Below are 17702 nucleotides of genomic sequence, written 5' to 3' on the forward strand. Positions count from 1 at the left end.
GGCTGCTGCTGGGGGGTGTCTGGCGGGGTTGTATTTGGGGGATGATGGCAGGGCTGGATTTGGACAGTGTTGCATGTGAGGGCGTCCCAGTCATGGCACTCTTCAGCACAGTGTCTTGCTTGGCCCAGCTGTTCCCAAGAGGAGAGAATCCACAGGTACCCTGTGTCTTGCTTTTCCTGCTGTTTTCCACCTAGAAACTCTCAGTCACCCCTTCAGCCAGGCCACTCCTGGTCCTTTTTTCGTTAAAAAGGTCACAGTGTGCAGAGATCATCTTGTCATCTGTGAAAAGGAGGGAATCATAGCATAGCCTGAGGTAGAACAAGAGAAAAACATACAAAAGTCTGTGACTCCATTACTTTTCTCCACACAAGCTTAAAAAATCCTTATTATCATGGGTGAGATAGTGTCTGCTCAGAGAGTGCTTGGAACAGCTCAGAGGTCTTTAGATTTATACAGTCTGTGAGAGTCTCTCTGGGTCACACTGCCCTTTGTAGAGCCCTGGCTTAGTGAAGAAGTGTGACCTCCTGTGAAGTGTGACCTGTTTCATCCTCTGGAGAGGTAGAGAGATGTGGATTTGATGATAGCTCCATTCAGTGGAAAAACAGTGGGTTGGATGGTTGCACTTGAGAGAAAGCGGCTTCTCTGGCATCTCTGACAACATGGCCAATGTCAACCATTACCCTCTTCCACTCATTCTTATACTCACTACCCTTTCCAGTCTTTTTTCCCCAGAGATCTCTTTTAGATACACCTACAGTCTGAACTGAAGTAGTTGCCTTTCCAGTTTTGTGCTGGGTAGATGGATGCACTGTAGAAACTCCGATACTAATAGGCTATGAGTTTCTTTTCTTCTCCAGCTACTTCCCACACTGGAGGCTCTCACTTTGCTGCAGCCTTGAGTTTATCCCCATGTGGACTATAAACCTGCATAGAGTTGGCCTTGGAGAACAACTTTGCACTCCATCAGCCCCCTAGCACTGGAGGGTGGATCTCTTAAAGCTGAGGAATAAATCCTTAGTTATAGAATCATAGAATCATAGAATCACCAAGGTTGGGAATGACCTCTGGGGTCACCCAGTCCAGCCACCTCCATACAATGGAAGGAATCCCTGTTTGTAGAAGTCTTTGGAACTAGGTTATCTTTCAGGACTCCTCCTACACAAATTATTCTATGATTTTGTGACATTTCTTGTGAACTGGCAGATTGCACAGAGAATGAACAAAATGAAACAGTCAAAAACAGTTTTCCAGAGGACAGTGTTACATGGCATAGGGTTAAATCCCATCAGAACACACACACAGTGAAAAGCCAAATCAAGTGGCCATCAGAGTGAGCTGAGAAGGCAGAGAAAGAGAAGGACAAGGCACATCCTCATGTTCCGGAAGCCTTGGGTCTCCAGCTGGTGCTTTTGGGAGCTTATCCTGAGAATGACACTTCAAGGAGCTTCACTGCAGTGAACCAGGCTGAAGTCTTGCCTGCTCTGGACTCATCCAGCACTTGAGCTGAGTCATCTGCCTCACCAGTGCAATCCTGCCCTACAAATCTTCGGGCCTTTCATTGCAGCACTTCAAAGAATCCTTCATTAGAGAATGGACATAGGAAAAATCTGGAAATGAAAAAGCAGCATTGCAGGAAACCAAAACTCAGCAGGGATGGCTTGCATTCACTGCATGCTTGTCATAAAATTATTGCCTGTTTCAGTGATGCCTCTTGGCTTGCAGCAATGAAGGATCAGTATAAAAGACAGCCTAATTCCCAGCTCTACCATCCACTTCTCTTATCTCCTTCTCGTTGGGAGCCAAGTAAGTGTGAAGCCCTGTCTCCTCCTCTTGCGAAGGCAGATTTTGCCTCGAGAGTCATTCAATCAGATAGTGGCGGTTCTTGCTATGGGAGACCGTGGAGGGGATAAGGTGTGCATAGAGAATGGTTGGAACAGCTCACATGGCTTCAGATTCATACTGTCTGTGAGAGTCTCCCTGGGCCACACTGCTCTTTGTAGGGCCCTGGCTTAATGAAGGGCTGTCCCAAGCTGCCTTCTCCATCCCTAGCAGTTCCCTTGGCTCCTTTGTGAGATGCTATCCAGGCTGCCCCTTACATATTCTCATTTCCTTCTACAGTCTATCCCTCTCTTCTAGGTGTACCTGCAGTCCCAAGACATGTCCTGCTACACCCAGTGTGTGCCATGCCGGCCCTGTGGCCCGACCCCTCTGGCCAGCAGCTGCAATGAGCCCTGTGTCAGGCAGTGCCAGAACTCCACCATCGCCATCGAGCCCTCTCCCGTGGTGGTGACCCTGCCCGGACCCATCCTCAGCTCCTTCCCGCAGAACACCGTTGTGGGCTCCTCCACCTCTGCTGCTGTTGGCAGCATCCTCAGCTCTGAGGGCGTGCCCATCACCTCGGGGGGCTTTGACTTGTCCGGCTTGGGCAGCCGCTACTGTGGCAGAAGGTGCCCGCCCTGCTGAAGCCGCTGGCCGTGGTCCTGGAGAAATTCGTCCAGAAGCCACGAACAGGATGCTGCATCAAGAAGACATCTTCAAGTCCCTGCTTTCAGAATACCTGACCATGCTCAGCTTCTCAAGGAAATACTGAGAGCAAGAGGCCGTGCCGTGCTTTCTGAAAACATAGCTCGTGTCTCTTTTTCTTTTCCTCTATCTCCATTTTCTTCCCACTCTCTCCCCTCTCACCCCCTCTTTTTTTTCCTTCTCCTCCTATGGGCAATGAGGCTCCTCAGAACCAGTGCATTCCCTGCTACAAGGAAGACACTAGCCCTGCATAAGCTCAAACAAGGGACTGGATGAATCCTGTACTCTGGAGCCTCTGCTCAGGGTGACCTCGTTTTCCTCTCTAAACATTCACTAAACAATTCTTCATCTCATTTCAGCTTTTGATTTTTCTTTCTATCATGTATATTCTCCAGAGCAGCCAAGGGAGAATGGCTCTGCTACTGGTTGGTATAAGATGGGTGTTTAAGGAGAGTATCTGTTATCCATTCAGAGGGAAAGATAAAACAGCTTGGGAGTCCTGGGATGTTGTATTTCTGATCATCTCCATGGTGTGTGCACTCCAGTCAACTCCCCTACAGCATTAAAGTAAGATCTTTGGTTTTTGGACACTCTTTTTCTTTCATTTATTTGACTCATTTGTTCCATTCCAATCATAATGTATTATATTGTGTTAACCTTGCATTCCACTACAGTATTTCCTAAATTTGTTTTCTCACTTAGCACATTGCTGATGTTCTGGTTTTAGTCCCCTCTGCTTCCTGCTTCTCATATGTGCTGCGCTGGGAAAGGAGGAGAGGATAGAAGATGTAATAGAATTGTAGAATTGTGTCCCTCAGGTGTCAAACACAGCCCATGCTGTCAGTCCCGCTGTTCCCCACAAATACATGGCGAGCTGTCCTGCCAGAGACCCAGCTGCATCTGACTCAATTTGGGCTTAGTGAATCACTGCTGCGGGTGCAGTGCTCATTTCGTCGAGAACTCAGGGAGGTGCACCCTGGTCAGGATGGAGTTTGGCGGCCATGCAGGCAGCGCCCCCTGCGGGCCGGACGGCACTGTGCCCCCGACCCGCCCTAAGCGGTTCGTGCCCGGCCGCAGCCCCGGCTTCGCTTCCCGTGTGGCCCACGGCGCAGTAATACACCGCCGCGTCGCCGAGCCGGGGCCGGGCGAGCCACAGGGCGCTGGAGCGGCGGTCTGCCGACACCGACAGCTGCCCCTCCGGGTCCGGCACCTGTTTGGAGCCTTTAGCGGCGCTGACGAGGAATGCCGGGTCCTCGGCCCGGGAGCTGACGGTACCAGTGGATGTAATAGCCGGGCTGTACATTGGGGTGTGAGCAGGTGATGTTGATGCCGATGCCCTCGCTGGTCTCTGCCGATGGTTCCTGCTGCACCTGGGCTCTGCTCACAGTCACTGCCGAGAAGAAAACAAGCAGCAAACTCAGGAAATCCATTTTCTCCCACAGGAATTTCATGCAGAAGGAAAGATGTGCACGAGTCAGAAAGAATCCAGAGGCGAGCGTTCGCCGCCCCGGCCTCCCGCAGCCCCCGCAGTGCGGCCCTGCCGGAGGCAGCCCCGCGCACCCAGGAGCACCGCGGCCAGCCCCGCCAGCCCCGGCTCTGCTCCGCCCGCAGCGCCTCCTCCTCGCCGCCACCGCCAGCTCCGCCCCGGGGCTGCTCCAAACCATCTCGCTGTCCTTCATATGTCTCTTAATGGTATCTAAAGACATCTGCTCCAAATCACATCGTTGAGGAAGGAGTGAATGGAGTACAGTTGGTCAGTAGTTTCCTGAATTCCCTTTCTCAGTCCGTCTAAATGTTTTTGATACATGTTCTTTTCCCCACCTACAACCGCCATCACTCATCTGTCATGATCCCTGAAGGATGACAGAGAGCTGCATCACAACGATGTCACCCGATCAAACACCCTTGGATGCATCCCAGTCCATCTCAAGGGCACAAGCATGTCCAACTGGATGAAGTTCTCCATTAGGTGTTCTTCTTTTCTGGGGACTGCTTCTTCACTACCATGAATTCTGTGAATGAAGCTCAGGGGCCTTTTAGGTCTGTCTGAAAGAATTATCATAAAAATGGATGAAAAAGAGGCATTCATTATATTACACATTCACTTCTCACTATTTCTGGCATCTCATGGTTCAATGGAAATACAATTACCTTAGCTTCCTTTTTGCTGCCTCAGGAGAAGTAAGGATGCTTTTCTCACTATTCTTCCCAGCAAATTTTCATCTCAGGCTGACCTGTGGTGTTCCTGCCTGCATCCCTGCATGGGCAGCAAAGTCTCTGGGTTGCTCACAGTTAGCCTGCCTCTTTTTGAATTTAGAAATCTCCAGAATTCCTGATGCCCAGCCATACTGCCCATCCAGCATTTATTGGGGTGGCTAAAGTCACAAGTGTCTGGAAGCAGAAATGCATGGAAGTATTGTAAGGGATTGTACTCTGATATGCAGACAAACTTTTGGAGACCTTCTGTAGCACTTGAGTTGCCATTCCTTGCCAAGGAAATTAAGCAGCTGAGACTTCAGCAAATTAGAGAATCCACTATCAAAGGGAGGTGTCTCCTTTAAATCTCACACAACTTTTCTCCTTCCTCCAGTCATAAGGCTTGAGTTCAGCCACTTCTGATGAGTCCCTTCAATGGATCTAGTACTTTCTCCCCAGCATTAGAGGGCTATTTTCCTCTTCTGAAGCTGCATGTCTGTGACTAAAGCAAGAGTGTTCTTCTTGTTCCAGAATATCACCATCTTCCAGTCTCAACCACTCTTGACCCATTCCTGGGGGTGGATGGTCTCTTCTGTGATCAGTTTATAGGTACTTTTAAGTTCAGTCTCTCTGAGATCAGTTTCTGTTGTAGTAGGCGTTAACGAGGAGTCGGGATGTGACGGGATAGGACCTCCCCTGCTCTGCTGTGTGGGTCATCACGCGTGCTTAAGGGGCATAGACGATGCACGTAGGATATATAAATCACTATTTAGTCACAATAAATGCCATTTTGCAGCATCCTCATATTGGTGTCAGTGCTGTTATGGTCCTAGCGAGGGGAGATCGCTAGCCCCTGGTGGACTGGACCTCGAGAATGGGGACAACAGTTTCCTAACATGACCCCATTGATGACGGTCTGATCTAGACTGCCCTTCTGGGATCTCTTTGAATCTCCACTGATATTTTGAATACATATTGATTTATGTACTATTATTGATAAGTTTGTTAAATATATTACTATCAGTCTAAACTTGTTGTTAGGCTACCTCAAAATGCCTTTATACTACTTGTACGTGCTGCTACGATTAATTCCTGAATGAATATGGCCTCCGTGTTTGAGTGTATTATGGAAGGCTACAAATGGACTGCCATGACTTCTACTTAGCTGGAACCCCCTGCTGTAGCTTGGTGCCATGAGGGTCAGGCCTCCCCTCCTCAGTACTTGAGGCATCCCCACACAGATGTCTGGGAACAAGCTCTCCACAGTCATACAACAGAAGGGGGCAGTTATCAGCTGTGCTATCTCTAACCTGGACCTGAGCCCAAGGAGATAAAAGTGTGGGTGATGGAAGCCTTTCTCCCTGGACATTAAGCTAACCCCAGCCTTTCGAACTTCTTAGTCTTGGAGAGAGCTGTTCTGTCCTGCTCTGGAGAGGTTGAGGGGGGAGAGGCTGGGGAGGTGAACGTCACTGCTCTCATACATTCCCAATACTATGATGAGGAATTAATCTCAAGATACAAATTGGTCTGAGGCAGTCCTTGTTGAAGCCTGAGTTTTGGAGTATTAGAGGCTGAATTTTGTATGCTTAGAGAAAGAGGCTTGAAGATAGAAATGTTTGTATTTCTGTGCCATGTTTGTTCTGAGGTTGTTCAGTCATGCTCAGGCCTCTTCTGGCCATGGCTTCTCTCTGGAGCTCATGGGCAGAGCATTGGAAATTGTCCCCTGGTGTGACCAGAACATGTGTTGTTATGTGGGACATAAAAGTCACACAAATACTCACTTCCTCATACACACACGTGTGGAATCATGCAAACCTCTATACACACAGGCAGTTGCATAAATCTGGCACACAAACTCTAGATGTTTCACACCGATGGCCTAGTAATCATGCTGCTATCATTTGCCTTTGCTGGATTCTTCTAGCACGTTAACTGAGTGTTCTGCCCACACTGATGTATGCTGCCTGGAAACACTAGTGTCTTTCTTCCTGCCACTCAAAATGTGACATTCGTGAGCAATGGGAGTGACATAAATCAGGATGTGAAAAGTAGCAGCACAGGAAATCAACATATAGCCCATACCAATACTCAGATGTTTTGCATAGAAAAGGAGCTTATCAGAAAATAGTCACTGCTACAAGGGATGCCTGGGGCAGTTTGGGTCCATTATAAAAGCCAGCCCAGCTCCTTTCTGCCTCATCCACTTGTCTCACTTTCTCTTTCTGAGGAACCAGGTGGGTGTGAAGCCTCTTCTTGTTCTCTTCATTCTCCAAAATGAGTTCTGAGCTCAGTAGAACACTCAGCTGCTATTAGCTGTGTTCCTGGCTCTGCTTATCATGTGAGAGCAAAGTGGGGAGAATGTTTTTCATGGGAGTAGAGTAGGACTGTAAGGAGGTACATTTTGACCTAGGATTTAGACAGTACTTGGAAAGTACTTTCCAAGTGGCTTTCATTGGGCTCTGTCAGGATGAGACCAAGAATCCCATGGACATCCCTGAACTGGAGCTCCCAGCACTGTATGTGCATTGATTCCCTCATAGCGTGATGATAGGTTGCTCCTCATGCATCCCCATCTTCTGCTTCCTTCCTGCACTCTCTCCAAACAGGTGCACCTCCATTCTGAGACATGTCCTGCTGTGACCAGTGCCAGCCATGCCAGCCCTGTGGCCCAACTCCTGGCCAGCAGCTGCAATGAGCCCTGTGTCAGGCAGTGCCAGAACTCCACCATCGTCATCCAGCCCTCTCCCGTGGTGGTGACCCTGCCCGGACCCATCCTCAGCTCCTTCCTACAGAACACCGCCGTCGGATCCTCCACCTCCGCTGCTGTTGGCAGCATCCTCAGCTCTGAGGGTGTGCCCATCACCTCGGGGGGCTTTGACCTCTCCTGCATTTCCAACCGCTACTGTGGCAGAAGGCGCACCCCCTGCTAAAGGTGCTGGATGCTGACCCAGACAAGGACCCCCAGGAATGCCGAACATGGCATTGGACAGAAAAACAAATGTTGTTGTGTTGTTTTTACCCTGCAGGACAGGCATGTAGTTACCAGTGTGGCCTCTCTGTTAACGTGCAGAATGTCTACTGATAATCTCTTTCATACACTCTTCCTATCTGATAGCATTCTTGTCTTTTCACTTTAGAGATCACTGTCAGTACCCCCCAAAATACTCTCTGAATGACCTGCTCATCTCCCTAAAACTCTGGGCTGGGAGTCAGGGCTCTGTGGCAATGCTGCCATAGGAAAGGGGAACAGATTTCTGTCTGCTCCTGGGGCTCTGCTTTGAGTGACATCATTTCTCTCCTCAAACTCATTAAACACTTCTGCATCCCTTAGTGTTTCCTTCTGCGTTGGTGTTTTTTTTATTTTTTTATTTTCCCCATAAAAGTAGAGATGGCCAAAGGAGAAGGGGATGTCTTTGGTGAGAACAAGCTAGGGAGACTGCATCATTCCTTAGGTTATTGGAGGTCAGTGCACATTTTTTCATGCACACTCTCTTGAAGGAGGAAAAGATATTCCTAGATGTTCCTCCCCCACCAATGACCATCAGTCCCAGCCTTGGTACTTTTCTCCTTACACAGATCACCTCGACCCGTGAGCATGTCATGTGAGTGGAAATCCTGATACATTAAATCCACAGGAGAGGGTGAACCGGGGAGGCCCAGCAAAGACAGAAATCCCACACACTCTGGGGAAATCTATTCCTCTGGCTTTGCAAGGAACAATGTTGAGGACAGAGACTCAGAGAAAGGCATTTCCAAAGGCCATCAAGAATGGGAAGGCATAGTTTTCTTGGGGTTGGCCCTCTGTTTCTATTCCACTTTCTCATCCCTTCCACTCACCCATCACTGAGGGTACAGTTTTTCTGTGTGGTCCTATCAGCCTTTTGCAGAGCTCCTGGCCCTGCCATACTTTTGCCAAGTTGCCTATGATTGAGGGCTTCCGCCAGTCAGCATTGCTATCAGCTACAGGAGGCCACAGGTTGGAGCCCCCAGTCCGTCTGAACTCAACACTCCCATGGGTGCAGCAAGGCCCAGGACATTGACTCATGCCCAAACACTCACGGCTTCTCGGTGTCATGTCTTCCCCAAGCATGGAACTGTTCTCCTCAGGCTCAGGAACTAGAAGGCATTCAAAGTGCCCAAACTCTTCTCTTCTCCACTGAAGACTCCAAGTGAGAACAGATATCCCCATCCTCACTGAGACATGGCAGTGAGAGTGTGACACGTTTCTGCACTCTATTGGATTTTTGTACTTCCCATTGTCACACATGGCATGCATCAGCCCAAACACAGGATTAATTCCCCAGACACCAAGACCCTTTCATATTCCCTGTGCACCAGGGATGAAATAGCCCTTGTGGTCCATGTTGTATCACTGCTCCCCACACACACACTTGCAAATTCATGCATCAGCACACAAAACAGTGAGGGCTTTGCTTTCACACAGATTCTGTGTGATGCCAGCATCACAGCAATGGCATTGAAAATCATTTCTACATGATATCAGGATGGCAGCATCTCTCCTCAGGCCATCTGTTGTATCAGGCAATGCTGGCTCAGATGGGATCACAAGACAAAGGGTATCAGAACCAAGCTCATCAAAGCCCAGTGTAACCATTAAGTGTAACTCTGGCCACTGGTCTCTACACAATAGCACAGCCTTCTCCTTGTTCTGCTGCAGGTGTACGGCCCTCCTCCTGCCCTGCCAGGCTCCTTGAAGGTACAGGGCATTCAAGGGATGGAGCTTCCTAGCAGGCTTTGGTTGCATCTGACCTTGGTCTCTGATAGAAAGGGAACCATACCGACAAGAGTAGGACAGGCGAAGAATGCTTTCTGGTGAGTGAAATTAGAGGGAATAGAGAGAACTCTATTGGAGGTGATGCAGATGTAGGAAACTATCATGAAAAGCACAGCGTGAGGATGATGATGACAACAGGAACCATAATGCCCACAAGAAAGCCTGACTGTATCCCCCTGACGGTATCCCTCCCAGAAGAGGCCCATCATCCCAGTAGAAACTGACTGCGATATTCCTGGTACCCAGCCTGTAGCCAGGCAACAAGGACCATGTTGAGATCCACAGGTACTGATCACTCCCTGCTGTGACAAAGGTGAGGCCAGGATTAGGAGAGATGTGGAGTAGATAATGACAAACAGGAGCATGTGACACCGGTGATGATCTGTTTAGCCTAGGAGAATGCATTGAACCAGAAAAGTCCTGTTCTCCTTTGCCATGGCCCTGTGCTTTCAGAAGGAGATGATATCAGAGTGAGGTGTTCTAGCTCAATAAGAGCAGCAGCAGACTTCAAGCAGGATGTCTTTTCCTGGCTTACGTGGTGTTCTCATGGCCTCTGCTGATCAATGCTCTTATCAATCTTTCTCCATCTCCTCTCTCTCTCACTTCTTCCATAGACACAGGTATAGAAAGATTTGTCCATTCAGACATCCATTCATCCATTCCTTACCTCATGAGCCTTCCTGTAAGAGAGCTACAAATCACTGTCTCTGAAGTAGAGAATTTCTGTTGTTCCATACTTTTTCACTCTGACTCATACTTGGCCTAGAAATCCTGGGGCTTCTCAATCCTAACACTCAGAAAGCAGTGCAGTGCCAACATATTAACAAAAAAAAAAGGTCCTGTCTGGATGAAGTCAAGAAACCCTCTTACCTCTCTGAGACATGCCCTGCTACGAACACTGTTGCCCATCCTTTGGTACGGCCTCACCAGACAACAGCTGCAAGTAACCCTGTATCAGGCACAGTAAAAACCATACTGTCACCATTAAACCCCTTCCCATTACTGCGGCCGTGCTTGGCCTCAACTTCAGCACATATATATAGAACACCTCTGTGGATCCTCACTCTCTGTGGCAATTGACACAATCTCCATCACTTTTGGGTGCTTTCATCTCTCCTGCATTGCTATGATAATCCCTGAAGACACTACTACTATAATCTGTACTCCAGACACTACTATGGCAGAAAGTGCCCACCATGCTCAATGCTAAGTTCCCCATTTTCTACCCTTTTCTCTCTTTTCTTTGTACTTCCTTCTTCTGGATGTATAATTTCCCCATAGTCAACCCGAGTGATATGGGACAAATGGATGCATTTTAAAAGCTTGACCAGGGGGGATGTGCACAGATTTTTGGCAGCTCTGGTGCTGCCTACACAACAGCTCCCTGTGGAAGAAAACTCATTTCCCTCTTCAGAGTCACTAATGTTACTTGCAACCCAGCCTCAGCCTCCATGCGATCTTTTTAATAGTGATCTCAAGTTGCTAGGAATGAAGGGCAGCCCTAGACTACACATGATAATGTGAGGATTTCATGGCAGTCATTCATCATATGGAAAGCATTCACGTGGAAGAATTACTAGTAGAAAACCATGCAACATCTTCTGTGCTCCTCCCAACCCTGAGATTTCCACATGGAACTTGGGGAACGAAGTTCTTACTTCTTACTGAAGCATGCTGAGACCGAGCCTCCTGTTTGCTGAGTGAGAAAGAGGCAGAACACCACCTCCCAGCCCCAAGATGACAGAGCTGCCGGAAATGACTCTGCTGGCTCCACAGGCAGGGCACTCACTGCCATAACAACACCCACAGGTAACAACACCATTTCTCTTATGAGCCCTAAGCTCAGAGCCAAGCCCTGTTCCTCCTCTCTGGCTAATCAGGATTGCAGTTTCCCTGTGGAAGCATACTCACCTGTTCAGCACTCCCACAATCACACAGCCCATCAGTGTGAGCTCGGGCCCTCAGCACATCCAATACTCCTGCCTGGAGCCTGGCTTCTCTTACCCAGCATGTGGGTCTCCGCCTTCATTCAGGATAGGCCAGCCTGCTGTTTGCTGGCCAACAGATGCGTGCAGTCACCCACTCCTCTCACACACATCCCCACACTCCTGCTGATCCCTCAGATAATACCATGGGATCTCAGCCTGCCTATCCTTCACTATCAGGCTTTATGTTTCTTACCCACCTCTCTCCCACACTTGAATACTCTTTCCTCCCAGTCACTGGTTTAATCCTGATGTGCTGTGCATGTTGTTTTGGTTGCTGGCACCCAGATCTCTCCTGCACACCAGTCTCTGCATCTACTGGCCTAGACCTTGGGGTGCTCCCACACGAGAAAGAGAGCGCAGTTTCAGTGCTGCACAGACAAGTCAGGGCTTATTAAGGAGACAGGTTGGGCTGTGTTGGTCAAGCATAGGGCTCATCCCAGTAGGTGTACTGACTGGAAATTTGTGTCCTCCCTCCTCTGCACTGCATCCTTTTGTTCCTTTTTACAACCCTTTTTGTGACACCTTTGACCTTTCCCTAAACATTCATTAAAATGTGTGCATAGCCCCACGAGTCCCTCAAGAGCATTCCTCATCTTTCTTTTCATTTTGTTACTTGTGACTCACAAAGCTCAGGCTCCATGACTTCAAGTTTAAGAGCTGTAGTTCCCTATTTGTCCATCAGTTAGGAGCTGAAGAGTTCTGATCTCCCTCCTTGTCTCCCTTTTCGCTTACAGATTGGGGTCATTCTGTGCTTTGTTTATCAGTTTCTTTTTAACTGTCCTTCCCTTTAAGCTGATAAGGGACTTGATCCACAGCCTTCACGAGCCAGTAGCCCTCACAGCCAACACACCTTACACTGGCTTCTGCTGAATCCACACCTCACTGTCAGAGGCCCTGAATCCCCTCAGACAGTTTCATAATCTGAAAACAGAGCCACTGTTGGAACCACATGAAGGTGTCTGGGACCTCGACATGCCGTGCGCGTGAAGTTGTGAAGCTTGGACGCCTTTCTCCCGGAGGATGCCGAGCAGTGCGAGGGACGTGCTCCATGTCAGCAACGTCAGCTCGGGCGGAGCCGGGAGGGAGGAGCGGCAGCGCCCCCTGCAGGCCCGGACGGCACTGTGATCCCGACCCGCCCTAAGCGGTTCGTGCCCGGCCGCAGCCCCGGCTTCGATTCCCGTGGGTCCACGGCGCAGTAATACACCGCCGCGTCGCCGAGCCGGGGTCGGGCGAGACACAGGGCGCTGGAGCGGCGGTCTGCCGACACCCACAGCCGCCCCTCCGGGTCCGGCACCTCCTTAGAGCCTTTAATTGCGCTGACGAGGAATGCGGGTCCTCGGCCCGGGAGCTGACGGTACCAGTGGATGTACTCGTCGGACAGTATATTGGGGTGTGAGCAGGTGATGTTGATGCCGATGCCCTCGCTAGTCTCTGCCGCAAGCTCCTGCTGCACCTGAGCTCTGCTCACAGTCACGGCCGAGAAGAAAAGAAGCAGCAAACACACGAAATCCATTTTCTCCAACAGAAATTTCATGAAGGAGCAGAGAGGTGCAAGAAGTCGGAAAGAAGCCAAAAAAACAGAGGCGAGAGCGGCCCCGGCCCCCCGCAGCTCCCGCAGTCCGGTCCCGCCGGCGGCAGCCCCGCGCACCCAGGAGCACCGCAGCCAGCCCCGCCAGCCCCGGCTCTGCTCCGCCCGCGGCACCTCCTCCTCGCCGCCGCCGCCGCCGCCAGCTGCGCCCTGGGGCAGCGCCCTGCGCCGGCGTCACTTGGGCTTGCTCCGGGCTGCGAGTGCTGGGCGCCTGTGCGCGGATTGCGGGGTTTGGGCTCTGCGTGTCCTGCAGGGTAGCCTGGGCTCTTGCGTGTAGGAGGAGAGCTGAGAAACGGCTGGAAAAGCTCCTTCAGTATAGAAGAAAGCAGCTGCTCGCCTTCAGTGTTCCCAGCAAGCGTGAGGCGGTAACAAAGACGGGAATGGTCGGGGAGCGTAACGTGGCCGAGCCCTGTCCCCCGCTGTGCCGGCGCTGCCGTAGATCCGAAACCCGGCAGCGGGAACGGGTCGTGTGCTGCTGCCCGGGAACGCGGCACCCCGAGAGCTCCCCGAGCCCCGGCTCCCGCAGGCTGCTGCTGCCCACGGTGCTGATGTCGGCGCTCGAGGAGACCGAGAAAGACCGGCACCGGGCCCAGACGGACGGCTGTGAAACTGGAACATTAGGATTTGAATGCCTGGGAGAGCCTAAGAGGGAGCCTGGAGGCACGGTTACAGAGTCCCTGACAGTGTTCAATCGGATCCAAAGCCGAGCCCGGGTCTCAGAGATATCCGCACTGTAAAATACCATTTAGGGATGATTCAAACTGACTCCAGCTGCACGTGCTAGACCCAATGTCTCTCTCACCCTTGGCAGTACAGCCGGGTGGTTAATGGGGATAAAAACTGCCCCTGCCTCATTTGGTTGTGGCTCAAGAACCACCCCTGTTCCATTAGACAATCATGGCCCCCTCTTCTTGTAACAGCACAGAGCACGTGGCAGGGGCATTTTCAGCCACACTCTGACTCCACCATTTGCCACCAAAACCACTCATTCCACTCTCCCCAGTAACTGGAATTTGTCCATCCAGTGTGCATAGGACACAGTGAGATGTTGCAGAGTTAAGAAAAGATTCATTAAGAGGACAGGACAGATTGTGATGGCTCAACCACGTCTGAGGAGTCCCTTGCTGTACACCACTCTGTCACTCCTCATATGTTCACCCCTTTCTCTGTATACCCCAACATGAGATATTATAGATCTGTCTCCCACCAGTCCCCATTCATGTCCTGATTTACATCTCTTGCATCTCTTGCAAAGGCCAGACTTGTCTTCCTGGAAGTGGCCTGGTGGTTTCTCGGTACCTCATCCGCTGGTGTGACTGTGAGATTTATTTCTTCCCATCATTTCCATGCACTCCTTTGGTGTCCGTCTCTGTATGATTCTTGATTGGATCCCCTTTTCTCTCATCCTGTTTCATGAGGTCCTGACAGCTCTTCCCAATCAGGAGACCTCCACACACAGGCTTACAGTGCACCTCATCCAGTCACTGAGAGCATTAATGGAAAATTAAAGACCACTGGTGCAACAATGTTCCTTGAAAGACCCCTTAATAGATTCCTGTCCTCAGCTGCACTCTGAATAGCAGTCACAACAGTTAGAGCCCAGCATATCATCTAGTTTTCCACCTACATAATTAACCCATGCCGTAACTCCCCCTTTTGGTTGTGAGGGGGCTATACAGCAGGCAGTTGAAATGATCATGCCAAAATCTAATCACATAGCAATCACTGCCCTCAGTTTTTTCACTGTCTACATAATCTTGTACAGGATGCAATGAGGTTGCTCAGGCATCATTTGCCCTGTGTATAACCATGATTTGTCCTGCTGTACGACCACACTGGCTGTTGCTTAATTCCGTGCTGTTTTGTGCTCTTAGAAATGGCATCTGAAGACATTTCCTCAGAAACACTGTAGGAAGGAGTGAAGGGCATACAGTTTCTTCCACTTCATGAAGATGTATTATTGTTTCTTTTATTTTCCTAGTTAGGACAGCCCTTCTTCAACTGTTGTGACCCTTGAGAGATGACAGAGAGCAGCCTCATAGTGGCATCACTCGAACAAATGCCTTTGGATACATTTTCAACTCATAGACACAGGTATGTTCAACTGGAACAAGATTTCCATAAGGATTTCTCCCTTATTACAGTTCCCCAGTGGAAGCACACACCTGTGCTGTCTGTAACTGGAATGTTTTGCATTCAAGTGGAGTTTCTCAGAAAATACTGCTGTTTTTTCTCCTCAGAGATCTGTTATTACCCCTCAACAACAGCCTCAAGTGACCTGCTTGCCTCTACAATTCTTGGCATTGAAATGAGGGCCCTGTGGCAACATTGATGTAGGAATGATTCTTGTCTGTTCCTGCTGCTCCTCCCATTCAGTGACCACTCTTGGAGTGATTTTATTTCCTTCTTCAGACCCATCAAACATTTGCTGCATCCTTTAATGTGTCCTTCCCTGATTCTGTAGAAGGAGAGTGGCTACTACTAAATCCAACAGGAGTGGCAAAAGCTAACTGGGAAGTTGTCTAGGGATAATAAAATCAAGAACATGAAATGTATCCAAAGGAAAGGTTTAATCTGGCAAATGCCAAATCATTTTGTCTAGGCATGTTTTTGAGGGAAAGATTTTCAAAGCATAGCAAGTGTGTGTTTCTCCCTGTAGAGAATGGGGAGATGTAAACTGATACTGAAATTCCCTTGCATTCCCCAGGCAAGGTGCACCTGAAATCAGATCTCCTTCAGCCAAGCCTCAACAGTGCAGAAGGGCTGCTGCTGGGGGGTGTCTGCTGAGGTTGTATTTGGGGAATGATGGCAGGGCTGGATTTGGACAGTGTTGTATGTGAGGGTGTCCCAGTCAGGGCACTCTTCAGCACAGTGTCTTGCTTGGCCCAGTTTTTCCCAAGAGGAGAGAATCCACAGTTTCACTGTGCCTTGCCTTTTCTGCTGTTTTCCACCTGGAAACTTTTAGTCACACCTTCAGCCAGCCCAATCCTGGTCTGTTTTTTCATTAAAAAGATCATAGTGTCCACAGATCATCTCATCATCTCTGAAGTGCAGGGAATCAGGGAATCATAGCATATGCTGAGGTAGAACAAACAAACAGACAGAAGTCAGTGACTCCATCACCTTTCTCCACACAGACTGAGAAAAAGCTAAGGCACAGTGCTCTTCTGTTCCGTCTCAATTCCAAAACATTGTTTTGTATTTATTGCAAGAAATCTTTTAAAAAATGGGCACTATGGTGAGATGGAAGCACAAGTGCAGAATGCCTTCTGGTGAGTGAAAGGGGAGGGGTCAGGGAGAACTGTGAAGATGACACAGATGTCAGAAACAAGCATGAAAGCAGAGCACTTTGGACAATAAGGACAGGCACCATGAAATTCCTCTCCCAGAGGCCAGGATAAGAACAGTATCGGCACCACAGGAGAAGTGCACAATGATATTACTGCTGTAATTCAATATATTGTGTATGTCAGTCATAGGGCAACTCTGAGAAAACTAGACATTCAGTGATATCAGATGACTTGGAATATGAACACGAGGCCACTGGAGTGAATTGGGATGGTGGGAAAGAGGAATACATGGCAGATCTGCATGCAGGGAGCCCCAAGCCAGTATCACTTGCCTGAGCTGGATCCATCTCAGCACTTGAGATGAGTTCTCTGCCATCTCTGACAAATTCCTGGCCTAGAAGTCCTAGAGCCTCTCAACCCCAGCACTTAAGAAGAAGCCTCCATGTGTAAATAAGTGTGGCATGAGTCAGAAAATGAACAAGCAGCATTAAGGGAAGCAGCCACACAGCTTGTGCCATTGGCTGTTTTCCATTCATCACTAGCTCCACAGAAAATTGTCACTTCCATGAAGGCTATGCCTGGGCCTGGGGCACTGCAGGGTCTTCATTAAAGGCAGCTCGATTCCTTCACCCTCTAATCAACATCACTCACCTATTTATTCTTGATACCCATGTGACTCTGAAGCCCTTCTCCCACATCCTTTTCTGATCATGCCTGTGTTGTGCTTGGCTGAGATGGATTTTCCACTGAGAAAGATGGATTTTCCACTTGTTGCATCTGGCCAGCCTTTTCACATCACACCTGGATAAAGTGAAGACAACATTTTGACCCTTCATGCAGTTTTATAGAGCCATGATTTTTTTCCATAGGTGCAAAGGCTGGAAGTATTGGCACTCTATATCCAAGAGAAGACTAAGAGGAGATCTTAGCAATGGTTGTAAATATCTCAAGGGCAGATATAAGAGGATGGGGCTAGGCTCTCCATCTGAACATGTGTGTGAAAGCAGAGCACTGGAACAGGTTGCCCAGAGAGGTCTTGGAATCTCCTTCTCTGGAGATATTCAAAACCCACCAGGACGTTTTCCTGTTTGAGCTCTTCTGGGGAACCTACTTTAGTATGGCGCTGGACTAGATGATGTCCAGATGTCCTTTCCAACTCCTACGGTTCTGCGAATCTGTGATTCTTCCAGCCAACCAAGTTCATTGGTGAACTCATGGGAGGGTGATGAACTGCTCCTTACATGTCCCTGTGCTCTGCTTTCTCCCTGCAGTCTCTCCAAGGTACAATGTCAGCCCTGATCCATGTCATCCCTGCCGTGCTC

The 17702-nt window shown here is 49.4% G+C and overlaps 4 pseudogenes; 2 read left to right on the forward strand and 2 right to left on the reverse strand.

The window, feature by feature from the left end:
- Positions 1 to 1411: 1411 nt before the first annotated feature.
- Positions 1412 to 2540, forward strand: LOC146542532 (feather keratin Cos1-1/Cos1-3/Cos2-1 pseudogene; annotated as a pseudogene).
- Positions 2541 to 3098: 558 nt separating this feature from the next.
- On the reverse strand, positions 3099 to 4245 carry LOC100541333 (uncharacterized; annotated as a pseudogene).
- A 2715-nt stretch (positions 4246 to 6960) lies between these two features.
- LOC109365195 (feather keratin Cos1-1/Cos1-3/Cos2-1 pseudogene) lies at positions 6961 to 7986 on the forward strand (annotated as a pseudogene).
- Positions 7987 to 11439: 3453 nt separating this feature from the next.
- Positions 11440 to 13075, reverse strand: LOC146542533 (uncharacterized; annotated as a pseudogene).
- Between the last annotated feature and the right edge of the window lie 4627 nt (positions 13076 to 17702).

Source organism: Meleagris gallopavo, chromosome 29, assembly GCF_905368555.1.
Source record: "Meleagris gallopavo chromosome 29, MGAL_WU_HG_1.1, whole genome shotgun sequence".
Classification (NCBI taxonomy): Eukaryota; Metazoa; Chordata; class Aves; order Galliformes; family Phasianidae; genus Meleagris; species Meleagris gallopavo.